General features: G+C 55.2%; 1 long non-coding RNA gene across 1 annotated transcript; it reads right to left on the reverse strand.

Annotated features, from left to right (window-relative positions):
- Positions 1 to 2,579: 2,579 nt before the first annotated feature.
- Positions 2,580 to 5,029, reverse strand: LOC310698961. The gene is made up of 2 exons (XR_014521859.1): positions 4,693 to 5,029; positions 2,580 to 3,589 (listed from the first exon to the last, which is right to left on the reverse strand). It is a non-coding gene; the product is annotated as an uncharacterized lncRNA (long non-coding RNA).
- Between the last annotated feature and the right edge of the window lie 9,971 nt (positions 5,030 to 15,000).

Raw genomic sequence — 15,000 nt, forward strand, 5'->3', positions numbered from 1 at the left:
CTCAAAACAAAATATAGCTTTTCTCTTTCAACTTTGCCTCTTTCCCACTTCAACTACTTTTTACACGAGGTTTCTCTTGGTCAGCAACCATGACAAAAGAGGGGAGTCCAAAAGAAGGTTATCGCACTTCTTCCCCAACTCAAGCACAATTGTCCTCCTGTGCTGTAGTTGCTGCCACCACCCTCCCACTTATTAATCCAGCCACAGCTGGGAGGGAACCAGGTATGCAGGCAAACAAGTTAAGATCCCCAAACCAATGCCTCAGAACTCCTCAACGCAAGCTGCACCTTTGGAGTGTAAAGGCGCCATGCCTTCTCTCCCAGTTGCCGAAAGAGGGCGCTGGTCACATACAACACCAATCCTAAACTCCCAGAACTCCAAATACCAACCATCTAGTCATTTGGGGGATCCCAAAACCCGGAGGTGGGCAACCCACATACTCCGTGGTCCAATGAAAAGACTTTATTGGAGGAAAGCTGCAAGAAGCACTTAAGCATTTTAACGGCTCTTTTCACGCTCATGGGAAGGGAGAGCCTTGCTTCTTTCTCCTCCTCTTCCTCAGGTATTTTAGTATTACTTTTGAAGAGGCCTCGGAAAGCGCAGCGCCTACTCCCTCCGCCCCATTCACAGCTGAGGGGGAAACAAGGGGGGCAGAGGCACCTCAAACTACTCTCGATCTACACACCCGACCCCTCCCGCCGCCCTCCTCATCTCGAGTCTCTCCCGGGCAGCTGGCGGAGGAGGAGAGCCGGCAGAGACGGATGGAGAGAGCCCAGGGCAAGGGCAGAGTCCGGTGGCCGCTCCGAGGAGACCCACCGAGCGCCCCCTCCGACACCGCGCCTTCTCTCCACCCCCTCTCCGTCCGTCTCCCGAGAAGCCCTCGTGCGCCTCCTTGACCGCTGCTTCCCTCTCTCTCCCCTCACAAACCCGCTCCGGTTGTCGCCTCGGCACTAGCCAACAATTGGGGGGTGAGAGGGAGAAGGGCCGCCTTTCTCTCCATTTCCTCGTGGATCTGGCGGGGTTTGCGGGGGGGGGGGTGAGAAGCCCACTCACCAGGTCTCGCGGCGACGGGGCCTGCTCCCCCCCCCCCCGCCGCGTACAAGGCGACCTCTTCTGTGAGGAGCGCGGCGGCGGCGGCGGACAGGGAGTGGGGTCGGCGTAGAATAACAATAATAATGGTGACGATGATAATAAAATGAAAGAAGCCCGGCTCCTGTTCTTCCTTCTCCTCGTCGCACGCAGGATGGAGCTCCGTCGCCCAGCCCTCCCACTCTCGCCAAACTCCGGCGCCAAGGACGGGAGTGGAGGGGGCGGTGCTTAGGGCAGAGGGAGCCGAGCTGAGATAAGGCGGGCAGGGCAAAAGAGGAGGAGCCGTGAAGACACGCCGCCTGTGGTGCCGTGGCACCCGGAGCACGCGGGGGAGGGTGTGGCGCGTGGGTTGGGGGGAGAGCCGCGATGGCACGCTACCGGAATAGGGGTGCGGGGGTCGGTGCGCTCCCTCTGCACCCCGTTCCTCCGCCAGTGGGCAGAAGTTCTCGGCAGCCGGTTTTGTCCCCCCATCCTCGCCTGTGCCCCTCACCACCCCCTAGCTACTGCCCTGTGCGCAACCCCATGCTCGGGGTTCCTACTCTGTGTTTGAACCTTGTTGCAACAAATAAAGATTAGGTCTATTGACCGCTGTTTGCTTCTTTAACTTGGCTGGAGACTCCTTTTGCTGACGAGAGAGACCCGCGGGGAGTGGCAGTGGAGTAAATCATCACCCCAGGATTCTTCCTAATCACACCCCTGTCCAGGTAGACCAGGTAGCCTCATTCTTCTCCGTAGTGGTAGGCTGGGTCATGTCTCACCCTTTGTATACTGGGGAGCACTCCAGAGGGTAGACCCAGGTGCCTTCAGACCTCCAACAGGTGGTTCTGGCTATCAACACCCCCCCCCAAAAAAGAGCCTGAACAGCCCCAACCCCTACAGCAGGTAGACTGGGTGCTTTCTCACTCCAGCTGGTAGACATGACAGCTGACAGCCTTCAATTCTCCAGTGGGTAGACTGAACAGCTTTGTGATCTAGTTGGTAGAAGGTCTACCCATAGGGGATAAAAACCCCAGTCTACCCAGAGCCCAAGGCTGCCTGGTATACCCAGCTGAGGAGTGGGGCTACCACCCAGTCAACCGACCAGAGGTCCCAAGGTGCCCCAATCTACCAACTGTGGGCTAAGGGCCATCCCCCTGCTGTAGGGGCTGCCCAGTCTGCTGGGCATGGCAGTGAGCAGGACAGGCAAAGATTGAGTTGTTAATTGAATTTATATACTGCCCTATGCCCACAGGTCTCAAGACAGTTCACTCAGAGTGGATCTCTTACCACTCTGGTTGTTTCTGAGGAGCCTCTGCCACTCCCAGTCTCCCCTCCCCCCATCAGCCAAGTTCCTGAGACTCTGTAGGTTATGAAATTATTACTTTCTCCTTCAGCTCAGGGGAAGAAGAGAAGAAAACCCTGCTATTGTGTTCTGAACTGCAGACCCAAAGGAGGTCTTGTGGGAGCGGTTGGGTGCAGGCATACCACAGAAGGAAGTCAACTCCAGAGTGTTCAGTTCTAGTGCTTTATTAAAAGCTTTATTGCAGCAAATCAGTCTGCCAGGCCTCCCACCCTTTACAGTTGCAGGACAGACACCTCAGCAAGGAGTTGGCTTGTCTGCATCCAAGCAAACATTCATACATCTTTATACACAAAGCAGCATACTTCACTTCGGCCAGGACTTCCCATCACTCCACTAGACCAGATGAGGGCATTGGTGGCAAATACCAAAGTCTTATAGCTAGCTCCTTTTTCTGGACTCCATGCACCCAAAGCCCCCAGTTAAGGACAGCATCAAAACAAGCCAATGAGCTTCCATGAGCTCATCACTACAACAGCTACCTATTAATTGTGGGGTTATCTTGACTACCAAAATGGTGTTTGCAGAGCTTCCAGAACAGTTCACCTTTGGTTCAACACAACCCACCCCTTCCAGATAACCCTAACAATCTACACGCCCAAACTTCCACAAGTTCCTCGGGGTCTAGAAGGAGTGGAGTTATGCGGTGAATCTGTTACTCGGCTTACAAGAAAAACCCACAACAGCAATGCAAAAATATGCAATGAAGCAATCTGATAGTTACAATTATAACAAAAATCACCAGTAAGTGGTGCCACCCCCTGCAAGTCCTTGGAACCACCTCTGGTCCTCCATGATTCATGTTCCAGTCAGGCTACCTTGGCACACAATCTTGATATAAAGCATGCACAAACTTTATTAGCTAGACTTATCTGAATTTTATATTCTAATACACAAATCATTATTATTTAACAGCTTGAAATATCAGAAAGCCTCCATGTCCCTGTTCTGGTTATCTGCGTGCAGATCCAACATTATATGAGTCACTGTTTGCTGCCAAACAATAAGTCCAATCATGGCAGAAACTTCTGCTGCCCCGGTGAGAATTCATGACCGCCAAGCTCCAGATCCAGGTGAAGTGCAGGAACATTCTGGCACAGGTATGGATACAGCCAGCAGAGGAAACCTAGGACCAATCTCAATATCCACTCCAGTGGCAGCCTATTAATGAACAAACAAATATTGGTTAGGTGCTCAGAGAATAACTTGCACCTAAATATTAGTAAGACAAAGGAGATGCTCTTGGACTTCCGGAGGAAGAGAGGGGAACCAGCCCCATTGTATATCTGGGGGGGGGGGTGCTGTGTGGAGAGACTCCCCTGCTTTAAATTCCTGGGAGTTTACCGTAGTGAGGACCTCACTTGAAAAATCAACACAACTCAGGTGGTCAGAAAGGCCCAACAGAGACTCCATTTCCTCAGGGTCTTGCGACGGAAGTGCACCGGAAATAGTGTGTCCACACGCGTATAGGCACACCCTCCCCTGCCCTCTGGCCTGCCGCATGATCGGCACTGGAGACACCAGCCCGAGGTGCAGTAAGTTTGCTGACCCGTGTTCTAAGCTGAGACATCCTCCCACCCTTCCCCCTCTTCAGCAGGGAGGGGAGCAGAAGGGACAGGTCTTTCTTACATGCTGCTTCTGCATGTTTCCCCACAATTTTACCACCACACAAGGCAGCTTTCATTGGGGACGTAAATGACCATAACACCACAACCATAATGTGTGGCAGTCCAACATCTCACAAGATCAGACTGTGGTATGGTGTCAAACAAGGTGATCCCATGTCACCGTTTATCTTTAATATGATCTCTGATCACTTGCTACAGAAATTGCCTGAAGAAGTGGGGGCTGACCTGGGAGGCTTCAAAGTCCATGGTGAAACCTTTGCTGATGATCTGGTGCTAGTGACATCCACTCCGGTGGGGCTGCACATGATCAACACAGTGGTGGAACATCTGGCACTATGTGGGCTTACCATCAATACCAGAAAGTGCCTAATGGTCTCCCTGGAGAATGTCCCCAGAAAAAAGAAAGTGGTGGTCAACGCTAAAATGGCACTCAAGAGGTCAGGCAAATGGAAATAGCTTAGGATCCCATTCACCACTGAGAGAAGAATGGCAATCCAACCCCTTGAGAGGCTGCAAAGGAAATCTTGAGGAAGGGTTCCCTGAAACCCCAACACAGGGTGTTCAGACTACGGACTGTGGTTCTGCCATACTTTTACAACCAGCTGTCGTTAGAGTTGGAGGGGTGCAAATGCTTACCTGCGTGGACCACTGCTCAAGGACAAGTAGAACCTGGCTTGGTCTCCTGGCATCCAGACTTGTGGCGTAGTTTCACATCAAGGTAAATGATGGAGGTCCCTGTTTGTGATGGCTGAGATGGAGCATAGGGAGCCTGCATAGAGAACACCTTCATAAATTGCCTTTAAGCAGGTCAGCAAGCAGTCCTTAGCTGGGAACTTCCTGGCAAAGGAACTGAAGGTAATGGAATATCACTTCAGTAACAGAGGAAGCTTCCTGCATACAACAGGGGCCCTGAGTGAAAGATGGATTGATGAAGCAGGGGAGCACATTGATGGTGGGGGTTAGAAGAAGAATCAAAAACACCAGACCAACAGGCATGGTTGTACGTGTTTTCTTTCAGGAAGGGATTACTTTAATTCCATAAAACTCGGGATCAATGTGCTCCCAAAATGAAAACGTCTAGCCAGAGGCAGAAGACTTGACAGACTCTGCAGAGGTGGATCCCATATGAGACCCTGAACCAATACAAGGGTGTTACAGTAGTCTACAGACACTGTGCAACAGAAACTGCAAGTTACATGTCACTTCAGTAAGACTGCCATCATGAGGAGTATGGAGTGATCACAAAATAACTGTTGCCTTTAGGAATAATAGGAAAGAAATATCTCCAGGCTCCATCACCATGGGTTGTGATCAGAGGACTGTATGCTGTATGCTTACAGCATTGTCAAACAAACAGCCTCCATCCAAACAGATAGAAGAGAGCAGGATTAAAAACTAGTGCTACAAAACACACCATAACACAAAATAAACTAGTCACCCCCCCCAAACAAGGACATTATTTTTTAAAAAATAGCCTAATGCCTGGTCCTGCCTTGGCCGGCCGCCTAGCAGCTGACTTAGAACTGGTGCGGACCAGGGGAGTCCGACTGTTTACTGTATATTTGGTCTATAAGACTTTTTCCCTCCTAAAAAGTAAGGGGGGATGTGTGTGCATTTTATAGGGCAAATGCAGGCTGCACAGCTATCCCAGAAGCCAGAACAGCAAGAGGGATTGCTGCTTTCACTGCGCAGCAATCCCTCTTGTTGTTCTGGCTTCTGAGATTCAGAATATTTTTTTTCTTGTTTTCTTCCTCCAAAAACTAGGTGTGTCTTATGGTCTGGTGCATCTTATAGAGCGAAAAATACGGTAATTAAAACAAAGCATCACGAAGGCCTGCGGCAGGTGTTGACGCGATGTGATTTCTGCCCAGTGCTCTGAATGTCAAAGTGAAGAAATTCAACAAAGCATGAGTAAACAGTGGGAGTAACTATGACTCTCTTAAGGAAAATGGCAGATGATGATCTGTGATGTTCTACTGATCAAACTTCTGTGGTCTTTTCCACATGCCTATCTGTACCTCCTCGTGGTGAGAGTCAGGCAACGTCTTTAGGCGGCTAACAGGGAAGGCTTATATGAGACTCTGGGTATCTACCAGAGAGTCTCAGTTCATCCTCACCCAGATTCCGGAAACGAAAATGAAACGATGCAGCAACACAAAGAGAAGTGGCGGGTCCTCTGGCCGTACCACCCGGGTGAGGAGCAGTTCCCGTGCTGCTGGGCCTGGTGTAGTTCCTGCGGTGGAACTCCCAGTTTTTGTATGTGAACACCCAGGTTGTGAGAGAACCTTTAACACCAAGACTGGACGCGGTGCTCATCACCGACAAGCCCACCCAACAAAATACACATCAGGTGAAAAGGAGATGGACCCCTGAGGAAACATCACTGCTGGCAAGAGAGGAGGCTAGGCTCCTCACCTCGGGGACACGCCATATGAACCTAGCCCTGATGGAAAAATTCCCAGAGAGAACAGCAGAGGCGATAAAAGCCGTTAGGCGCCAGCGGGCCTACCGGGAATTGGTTGTGACATATACCCAGGAACAGCTAGAGGAGGTAGACGGACCAGCCCCTCAACCTGTGGTGGAAGCTTCAAATACCCAATGGCGGGACAGGCTAATACAACATCTGCAGCAACTCCCCAGAATGGCAGCCACCACGGAACACCAAGCGCGATTGGAAAGGCTGAGTGCCACCATCGGGTTGAGGATGCTCACCGCTGTGTTCGAAGAACTATCCCTGGTTGTGCGGGGCATGCAAGGGATGCGACCCTGGAGGGCGCAGAGAGGGGAACGAAGTAGCCAAGAACAACAGACATCCAACAGGTGGAAGAGGCAAGAGCAGTATGCCATTTTCCAACATCTATGGCATCAGAGTCCCACTAAATGTATTAAGTGGGTTCTGGATAAGAACAGGAGCGTCCCAATTGAGAACTGGGAGAAGCTAATGACCAGGGCTCCGGATTGCTCCCCAGGCCCTGGCCCCATGAGGGATGTCATAACATCATTATGGGAACCCATGACGACTGCTGAGATTAAGAGAGCCCTACCATCGGCCTCAACAGCACCAGGACCAGACGGAATGACTGTGGAGCAGGTGAAGAAGCTACCTCTAGGTGCGCTGGAGCGGCTCGTCACCCTAATAATGGTATGCGGGAAATGCCCCTAGTTGTTGCTGGGGGCTCGAACAACTTTGATTCCCAAGAAAGAACATGCCCAAGATCCGGGAGACTTCTGCCCAATAACTTTAATCTTTAAAGCCCTATACAGCCTAGGACTAATATGTATGAAGAACTTAAAAAATTATTTAAATTAACATTAAAAAAAGAGGCCAGAAATATTTTTATTAAGCATTTTGCCAAAAGAAATAGGGAAATTGAAAAGAACATTGGTCATATATGGAATAACGGCGGCCAAAATTTTAGTAGCAAGAAATTGGAAAAACACAATAATACACAACACGGAAGATTGGCAAATCCTAATGGGAGAATATCTGCAGCTAGTACAGGATCAGGTTTAAGGTGCTGGTTTTAACCTTTCAAGCCCTATACGGCCTAGGACCCTCGTACCTACAAAACTGCCTCTTCTGGCATGCCCCACGGAGGACCTTATGGTCTGCTAACAACGCCTTGAAGATCCTGGGCCACAGGGAAATTAGACTGGCCTCGACTAGAGCCAGGGCCTTTTCGGCCGTGGCCCCAACCTGGTGGAACACTCTCCCACAAGAGACCAGGGCACTGCGGGATTTGACATCTTTCCACAGGGCCTGCAAGACAGAGCTGTTCTGCTAGGCCTTTGGGCAGAATGCAGTTTGACTTACTTTCCTTTGTATAAAACAAACCTGAAGGAGGCCCCCAACCTGCTCACAGGTCCTTGTATGATCAGTGGAAACAGTTGGTCCTGGCAAGTATTAACCACTCTCAATTCCTTTTTTTAAAAAAAATATTTTATTAAGTTTTCAAATACAAAGTTAGAAACATACACTAAAGAAAAAAGTATAAGAAAAAAGAAAAAGAACAAAGAAAAAAAGAAAACCAACCATTCAGAACATTTTTCACATAACTAACTGGACTTCCTCACATCTCCCCCACCCTGCATTCTTTTTAATAAAAATATCAGCAAATTATTACCTTGTTTCGTACCTTATTTTGTACTTTTCAAATACTATACCTCTAAATTTAAAATACTTTTTATCAATTACTTATATCTTAACTTAAACATAGTATTCCCTTAAATTTTGACCTTTTCTTACTTGAAACTTAATTTCCTGTTTCACAAATCTAGTTGCTGAAGCTAAAGTTTCTGAATCGTACAAATTCTTAACATTCATACAACTTATATTGTTTTTGTAAATAGTCCTTAAATTTTTTCCAGTCCTCTTCCATTGTTTCTTCTCCCCAGTCTCGGATTCTGCCGGTCATTTCAGCCAGTTCCATGTAGTCCATCAATTGCGTCTGCCACTCTTCCAGTGTGGGCACATCTGGTGTCTTCCAATGTTTTGCAATGAGTATTCTTGCTGCTGTAGTTGCATACATAAAAAAAGTTCTATCCTTCTTTAACACTTTCTGGCCAACAATGCCCAAGAGGAAGGCCTCTGGTTTCTTGGGAAAGGTATACTTAAATACATTTTTTAACTCATTATAGATCATTTCCCAGAAGGCCTTCACTCTTGGACAAGTCCACCAGAGGTGAAAGAATGTCCCTTCAGCTTCCTTACATTTCCAACATTTATTATCTTAACCACTCTCAATTAGAACCCGATAATTGCTACCTGCCCAGATTTTAACTTGTCTGAACTAATTTTAAGATGCATTTTAGGTAATTAATGTCTGTTTTTATGCATATGGTGATGTTTTTATGATATTAGCCGCTCTAAGTCCGGCCTCGGCCAGGGAGGGCGGGAAACAAATAATTTTTTTGAAAACTTTGATTGATAGATAGATAGATAGATTGATTGTTACACCATGTTTAACCAAACTACAGCTGCAAATTGAACGAGCATGCCCTCCATTCCTTCATCCAGGATGAAATATACTCAAAGTCGCAAAGTGATTTCATGCTCTTTATTCAGCTCATAGTGGTGAGGAGAAATGGATGAAAGTCCCCTCAAAGTATCTACTTTATATACATTATTTACACAATGGGCTGCACATGATTGGCTAATTCCAGAATTCTACTGTAAGCCAATCAGGTTGTGGAAATAGATCAAGGAGAGAGAGAGAGGGAGGTGGGCGGGCGGGCGGGCATGCCAACACACACACAAACACTTACGCATCCCCCATTTCGACCGCACGAATGCACGGACGCACGCACGCACGATCTTGACAACAATAGGGATACGACGAAGGAGGAGGAGGAGGAGGAGCAGGAGGAGGAGGAGGAGGAGGAGGAGGAGGAGAAGGAGGAGGAGAAGAAGAAGAAGAAGAAGAAGAAGAAGAAGAAGAAGAAGAAGAAGAAGAAGAAGAGGGCTGCCCTGCCCTTACCATGCTGGCCACACGAGGGCGCTCCTAAAAAAGGTCCAGGTTCTTACCCGGTCTACCTGGGGGGGGGGGGGAGGCAGGCAGGCAAGGGACGTCCACGCTCCCTGCCTGCCTGCCTGCCTGCCTACCGCCAGGCCACCTGGCACGTCTATACAAAGGGGGAGGTTCTTACCCGGTCTACCTGGAAGGAGACAGGCACGGGGGTCCTGCTCAAGCAAGGATCCGGTGTCTGCCCGGGCGACCCGCTGAGTGCTTAGAGCAAAGTGCCCGGTACGGACACGTTCTACCCGGAAGAAGGGGACCTCTCCCTCGCAGGGCCAGGAGCGGGTAAAAGCAAAGGGAGGAAGGGGGACGTCCACGCTCCCGCCATGCCTGCCTGCCTGCCTGCCTGCCTGCCGGACTACCTGGATCACGGCGCAGAACTGCTGTCCGGTCTACTGGGCGCCGGACCTCGGTGAGCCCGAACTACCGGTCGAAGGGGCTGGCGTTGCCCAGTCTCCCGGCCCTCGGCTCCCCTCCGGTCTACCGGTCGGGAAGGCTGGGTCTTGCCGGTCTTCCTCAGAGATCGTGGGGACTTCCCGGTCTACCCACCGGAAAGCGCAGTTCTGCCAGTCTACCAGGCGAGCGGCGCGGAACCGCTGGCCGGTCTACTGGGCGCCGGACCTCGGGATACCCGGTCTTCCCGCCGGAGGGGCTGGGGCGATGCCCGGTCTCCCGGCCCTCGGCTCCCCTCCGGTCCACCGGCCGGGAAGGCTGGGTCTTGCCGGTCTTCTTCCGAGATCGTGGGGCTTCCCGGTCTTCCTGCCGGAAAGGGCGCCTCTGCCAGGCTTCCTGGCGTACGGCGCGGCACCGCTGGCCGGTCTACTCGGAGTCAGACCCGGTGGCCTCCCCGCGTCCATGCACACCACGCCCTGCCTGCCTGCCTGCCTGTCTGCCGCCTGACCAGCGGTCCTAAACCAAGGAACAGGCTCTTGCCCGGTCTACCTGAAGCCCTCCCCGGTCTACACGCTGCAGGCTCGCCGACCAGCCGGTCTACTCGCGAGGGCCCCGGTCCTCCCGGCGGCGGGTGGGCGTGCGAACGGAGTCCCCCCAGTCTGCCGGCCGTGGAGGCTGGGCCTTGCCGGGCCCCTTCCGAGAACAGGGGCCTCCCGGTCTACCGACCGGAGGCCCAGTCTGCTTCTCGCATGCACCGTCACCCCGGTCCGGCCCGGGGCTGGCAGCGGTGCCAGGTCTCCCGGCCCTGGGCTCTGCTGGCCGTGGAGGGTGGGTCCTGCCGGTCTACCTCCGAGAAAGGGAGGCTTCCGTTCGACCCGCCGGAGGGTCAGGCGATGTTACCCGGTCTCCCGGCCCTCGGCTCCCCTCCGGTCTACCGGCCGATAAGGCTGGGGCTTGCCGGCCTTCCTCAGAGATCGTGGGGCTTCCCGGTCAACCCACCAGAAAGGGCGGCTTCGCTTCGCCGGACTACCTGGCGCACGGCGAGGAACCGCTGTCCGGTCTACTGGGCGCCGGCCCTCGGGAAGCCCGATCTACCGGCCGGAGGGGCTGGCGGCGTTGCCCGGTCTCCCGGCCCTTGGCTCCCCTCCGGTCTACCGGTCGGGAAGGCTGGGTCTTGCTGGTCTTCCTCCGAGATCATGGGATCCTGCCGGAAAGGGCGCCTCTGCCAGGCTTCCTGGCGTACGGCGCGGCACCGCTGGCCGGTCTACTCGGAGTCAGACCCGGTGGCCTCCCCGCGTCCACGCACACCACGCCCTCCCTGCCTGCCTGCCGCCTGACCAGCGCTCCTAAACCAAGGAACAGGCTCTTGCCCGGTCTACCTGAAGCCCTCCCCGGTCTACTCGCGAGGGCCCCGGTCCTCCTGGCGGCGGGTGGGCCTGCGAACGGAGTGGGTCCTGCCGGTCTACCTCCGAGGAAGGGAGGCTTCCCGTTCGACCCGCCGGAGGGGCAGGCGACGTTACCCGGTCTCCCGGCCCTCGGCTCCCCTCCGGTCTACCGGCCGGGAAGGCTGGGGCTTCCCGGTCAACCCACCAGAAAGGGCGGCTTCGCTTCGCCGGACTACCTGGCGCACGGCGAGGAACCGCTGTCCGGTCTACTGGGCGCCGACCCTCGGGAAGCCCGATCTACCGGCCGGAGGGGCTGGCGGCGTTGCCCGGTCTCCCGGCCCTTGGCTCCCCTCCGGTCTACCGGTCGGGAAGGCTGGGTCTTGCCGGTCTTCCTCAGATCGTGGGGACTTCCCGGTCTACCCACCGGAAAGCGCGGTTCCGCCGGTCTACCTGGCGTACGGCGCGGCACTGCTGGCCGGTCTACTCGGTGTCAGGCGCGGTGGGCTCCTCGCGTCCACGCACACCACGCCCTCCCTCCCTGCCTGCCTGCCTGCCTGCCTTCCTCCTTCCTGCCGCCTGACCAGCGCTCCTAAACAAAGGAACAGGCACTTTCCCGGTCTACCTGGAAGGCAGGAAGCGGACGGCCACCCTCCCAGCCTGCCTGCCTGCCTGCCTGCCTGCCTGCCTGCCGCAGGGTCTGGGACTTCCAGGTCTACCTAAGAGGAGAAACGGCTTCCCGGTCTACCCTCCATGAGGTCGCGAGGCGCCAGTCCACTAGGCGGTGGGGGGCTGGAGCCGCTGCCCGGTCTACTAACCTTCGAGGAGGGGGAGGCTCTGGCCGGTCTTACAAGAACGGTAGCGCAACCGCTGGCCGGTCTACTGGGCGCCGGACCGCGGTGAGCCCGGTCTACCGGCCGGGAAGGCTGGGGTTTGCCGGTCTTCCTCAGAGATCATCGGGGCTTCCCGGTCTACCCCCCGGAAAGAGAGGCTCTGCCTGGCCACCTGGCGCACGGCGCGGAACCGCTGGCCAGTCAACTGGGCCCCGGACCTCGGGAAGCCCTGTCTACCCGCCGGAGGAGACAGCGGCGTTGCCTGGCCTCCAGGCCCTCGGCTCCCATCCGGTCTACCAGCCAGGAAGGCTGGTTCTTGCCGGTCTTCCTCCGAGAACGTGCGGCTTCCCGGTCTACCAAGTGGAAGGAGCGGCCCTGCCTGCCTACCTGCCTGCCTGCCTGCCTGCCTGCCTGCCTGCTCGCCGCAGTGCCTGGGGCTTCCAGGTCTACCTCGGAGGAGAAACGTCTTCCCGAGGCCCTGTCTCCCGGTCGTCGGCTCCCCTCCGGTCTACCGCCCGGGAAAGCTGGGCCTTGCCGGTCTTCCTCCAGAGATCGAGGGGCTTCCCGGTCTACCTGGCGCACGGCGTGGAACCGCTGGCCGGTCTACTGGAGTCGGACCTCGGTAAGCCCGGTCTACCGGCCGGAGGGGCTGGCGGCGTTGCCCGGTCTCCCGGTCGTCGGCTCCCCTCCGGTCTACCGCCCGGGAAAGCTGGGTCTTGCCGGTCTTCCTCCAGAGATCGTGGGGACTTCCCGGTCTACCCACCGGAAAGCGCGGTTCTGCCGGTCTACCTGGAGCACGGCGCGGAACCGCTGTCCGGTCTACTGGGCGGCAGACCTCGGTGGGCCCGGCCTACCGGCCGGAGGGTCTGGGGCTGCCCGGTCTCCCGGCCTCCGGCTCCCCTCCGGTCTACCGGCCGGGAAAGCTGGGTCTTGCCGGTCTTCCTCCAGAGATCGAGGGGCTTCCCGGTCTACCTGGCGCACGGCGCGGAACCGCTGTCCGGTCTACTGGGCGTCGGACCTCGGTCAGCCCGGTCTACCGGCACGAGGGGCTGGCGGCGTTGCCCGGTCTCCCGGCCGTCGGCTCCCCTCCGGTCTACCGGCCCCGAAGGCTGGAGTTTGCCGGTCTGCCTGCGAGACCGTGGGGGCTTCCCGGTCGGCCCAATCTACTCGCCGGGCCCCCGGTCTACCCGCTGGAGAGGCTGCGGCTTGCCGGTCTACTAGGGAGGGCGTAGGACTTCCCGGTCTACCGGCCCGCTCCCCCTCTCGAGCCTCCAGGTCTACGTGGTCGCTGTAACCTGACGACATCGCCAAGGGTGGGTGGGGTTCGTGGCGACAGCTGCCGTAGAAGTCGGTGACTTTGTAGACCGCCGCTTGGCGGCAGTGCAGCAGGTAGGCGATGGAGGGGACGGGTGAGGGAGGGCGTGCGTGCGTGCGTTCGTCCTTGCAGGGACGGCAAGGGAGAAAAGTCTCGGCGTGCGTGCGTTCCTTTGCGGGAGGGGGAGCATGCCGAGACACAGGGATACAGAAAGACAAGCGCAAAAGCACTCGTGCGCTCTCACACACACTTGATTGCGGGGGGGGGAGGGAGGGAGGGAGGGAATGAGAGAGAGAGAGAGAGAGAGAGAGAGAGAGAGAGAGAGAGAGAGACAGACAGACAGACAGACGAGACGAGACAGAGGCGGGCACAGGCAGGCAGAAACAAAATCTCTCTGTCTCTCGTCTCTCGTCTCTCGTCTCTCGTCTCTCGTCTCTCGTCTCTCGTCTCTCTCTCTCTCTCTCTCTCTCTCTCACACACACACACACACAAATCTCTCTCTCTCTCTCTCTCTCTCTCTCTCTCACACACACACACACACAGAAGGGCAGAAAATTTCTCTCTCACACTAAGCATACACTCAAACACAGCATGTGCTTGTGTGGGGGGAGACAGACAGAGACACAGGAGCCAAGAAGACCGCGCACATGCTTGTGTGCAGGGGAGACAGAAAGGGACAGAGAGATGGACACAAAATATCACTCCAAGGCGCACACACGCACACCAAAGAAACCACCCCCGCCCACGACATCGCCAAGGGTGATCCCTTGCCGTCCCTGCAAGGACGTACGCACGTACGCACGAAGGCCCGCCCCGCCCCACCCCAACCGTCTCCTCCATCGCCTACCTGCTGCTCTGCTGCCAAGCGGCGGTCTACAAAGTCACCGAGGTCTACGGCAGCTGTCGCCACGAACGCCGCCCTTGGCGATGTCGTGGTTTGTCATGGCGATGTGCTTGCGGGTGCGGGAGGGAGAGACAGACCCAAAAGAGATCACGGAGAGGGAGGCGGGCGGGCAGGCATGCCAGCACACACACAAACACTCACGGATCCCCCATTTCAACCGCACGAATGCACGGACGCACGCACGCACGATCTTGACAACAATAGGGATACGCCGAAGGAGGAGGAGGAGCAGGAGGAGGAGGAGGAGGAGGAGGAGGAGGAGGAGGAGGAGGAGGAGAAGGAGGAGAAGAAGAAGAAGAAGAAGAAGAAGAAGAAGAAGAAGAAGAAGAAGAAGAAGAAGAAGAAGAAGGCCCTGCCCTTACCATGCTGGCCACACGAGGGCGCTCCTAAAATAAAAGGTCCAGGTTCTTACACGGTCTACCTGGAAGAAGGCAGGAAGGCAGGGGACGTCTACGCTCCCTGCCTGCCTGCCTGCCTGCCTGCCTGCCTGCCTGCGGCCGCCTGGCGCTTCTATACAAAGGTACAGGTTATTATCCGGTCTACCTGGGGGGGGGAGGCAGGCAGGCAGGCAAGCAGGCAGGCAGGCAGGCAGGCAGGGGAC

This window comes from Podarcis liolepis (assembly GCF_965112155.1).
Source record: "Podarcis liolepis genome assembly, contig: HAP1_SCAFFOLD_138, whole genome shotgun sequence".
In the NCBI taxonomy this organism is placed as follows: Eukaryota; Metazoa; Chordata; class Lepidosauria; order Squamata; family Lacertidae; genus Podarcis; species Podarcis liolepis.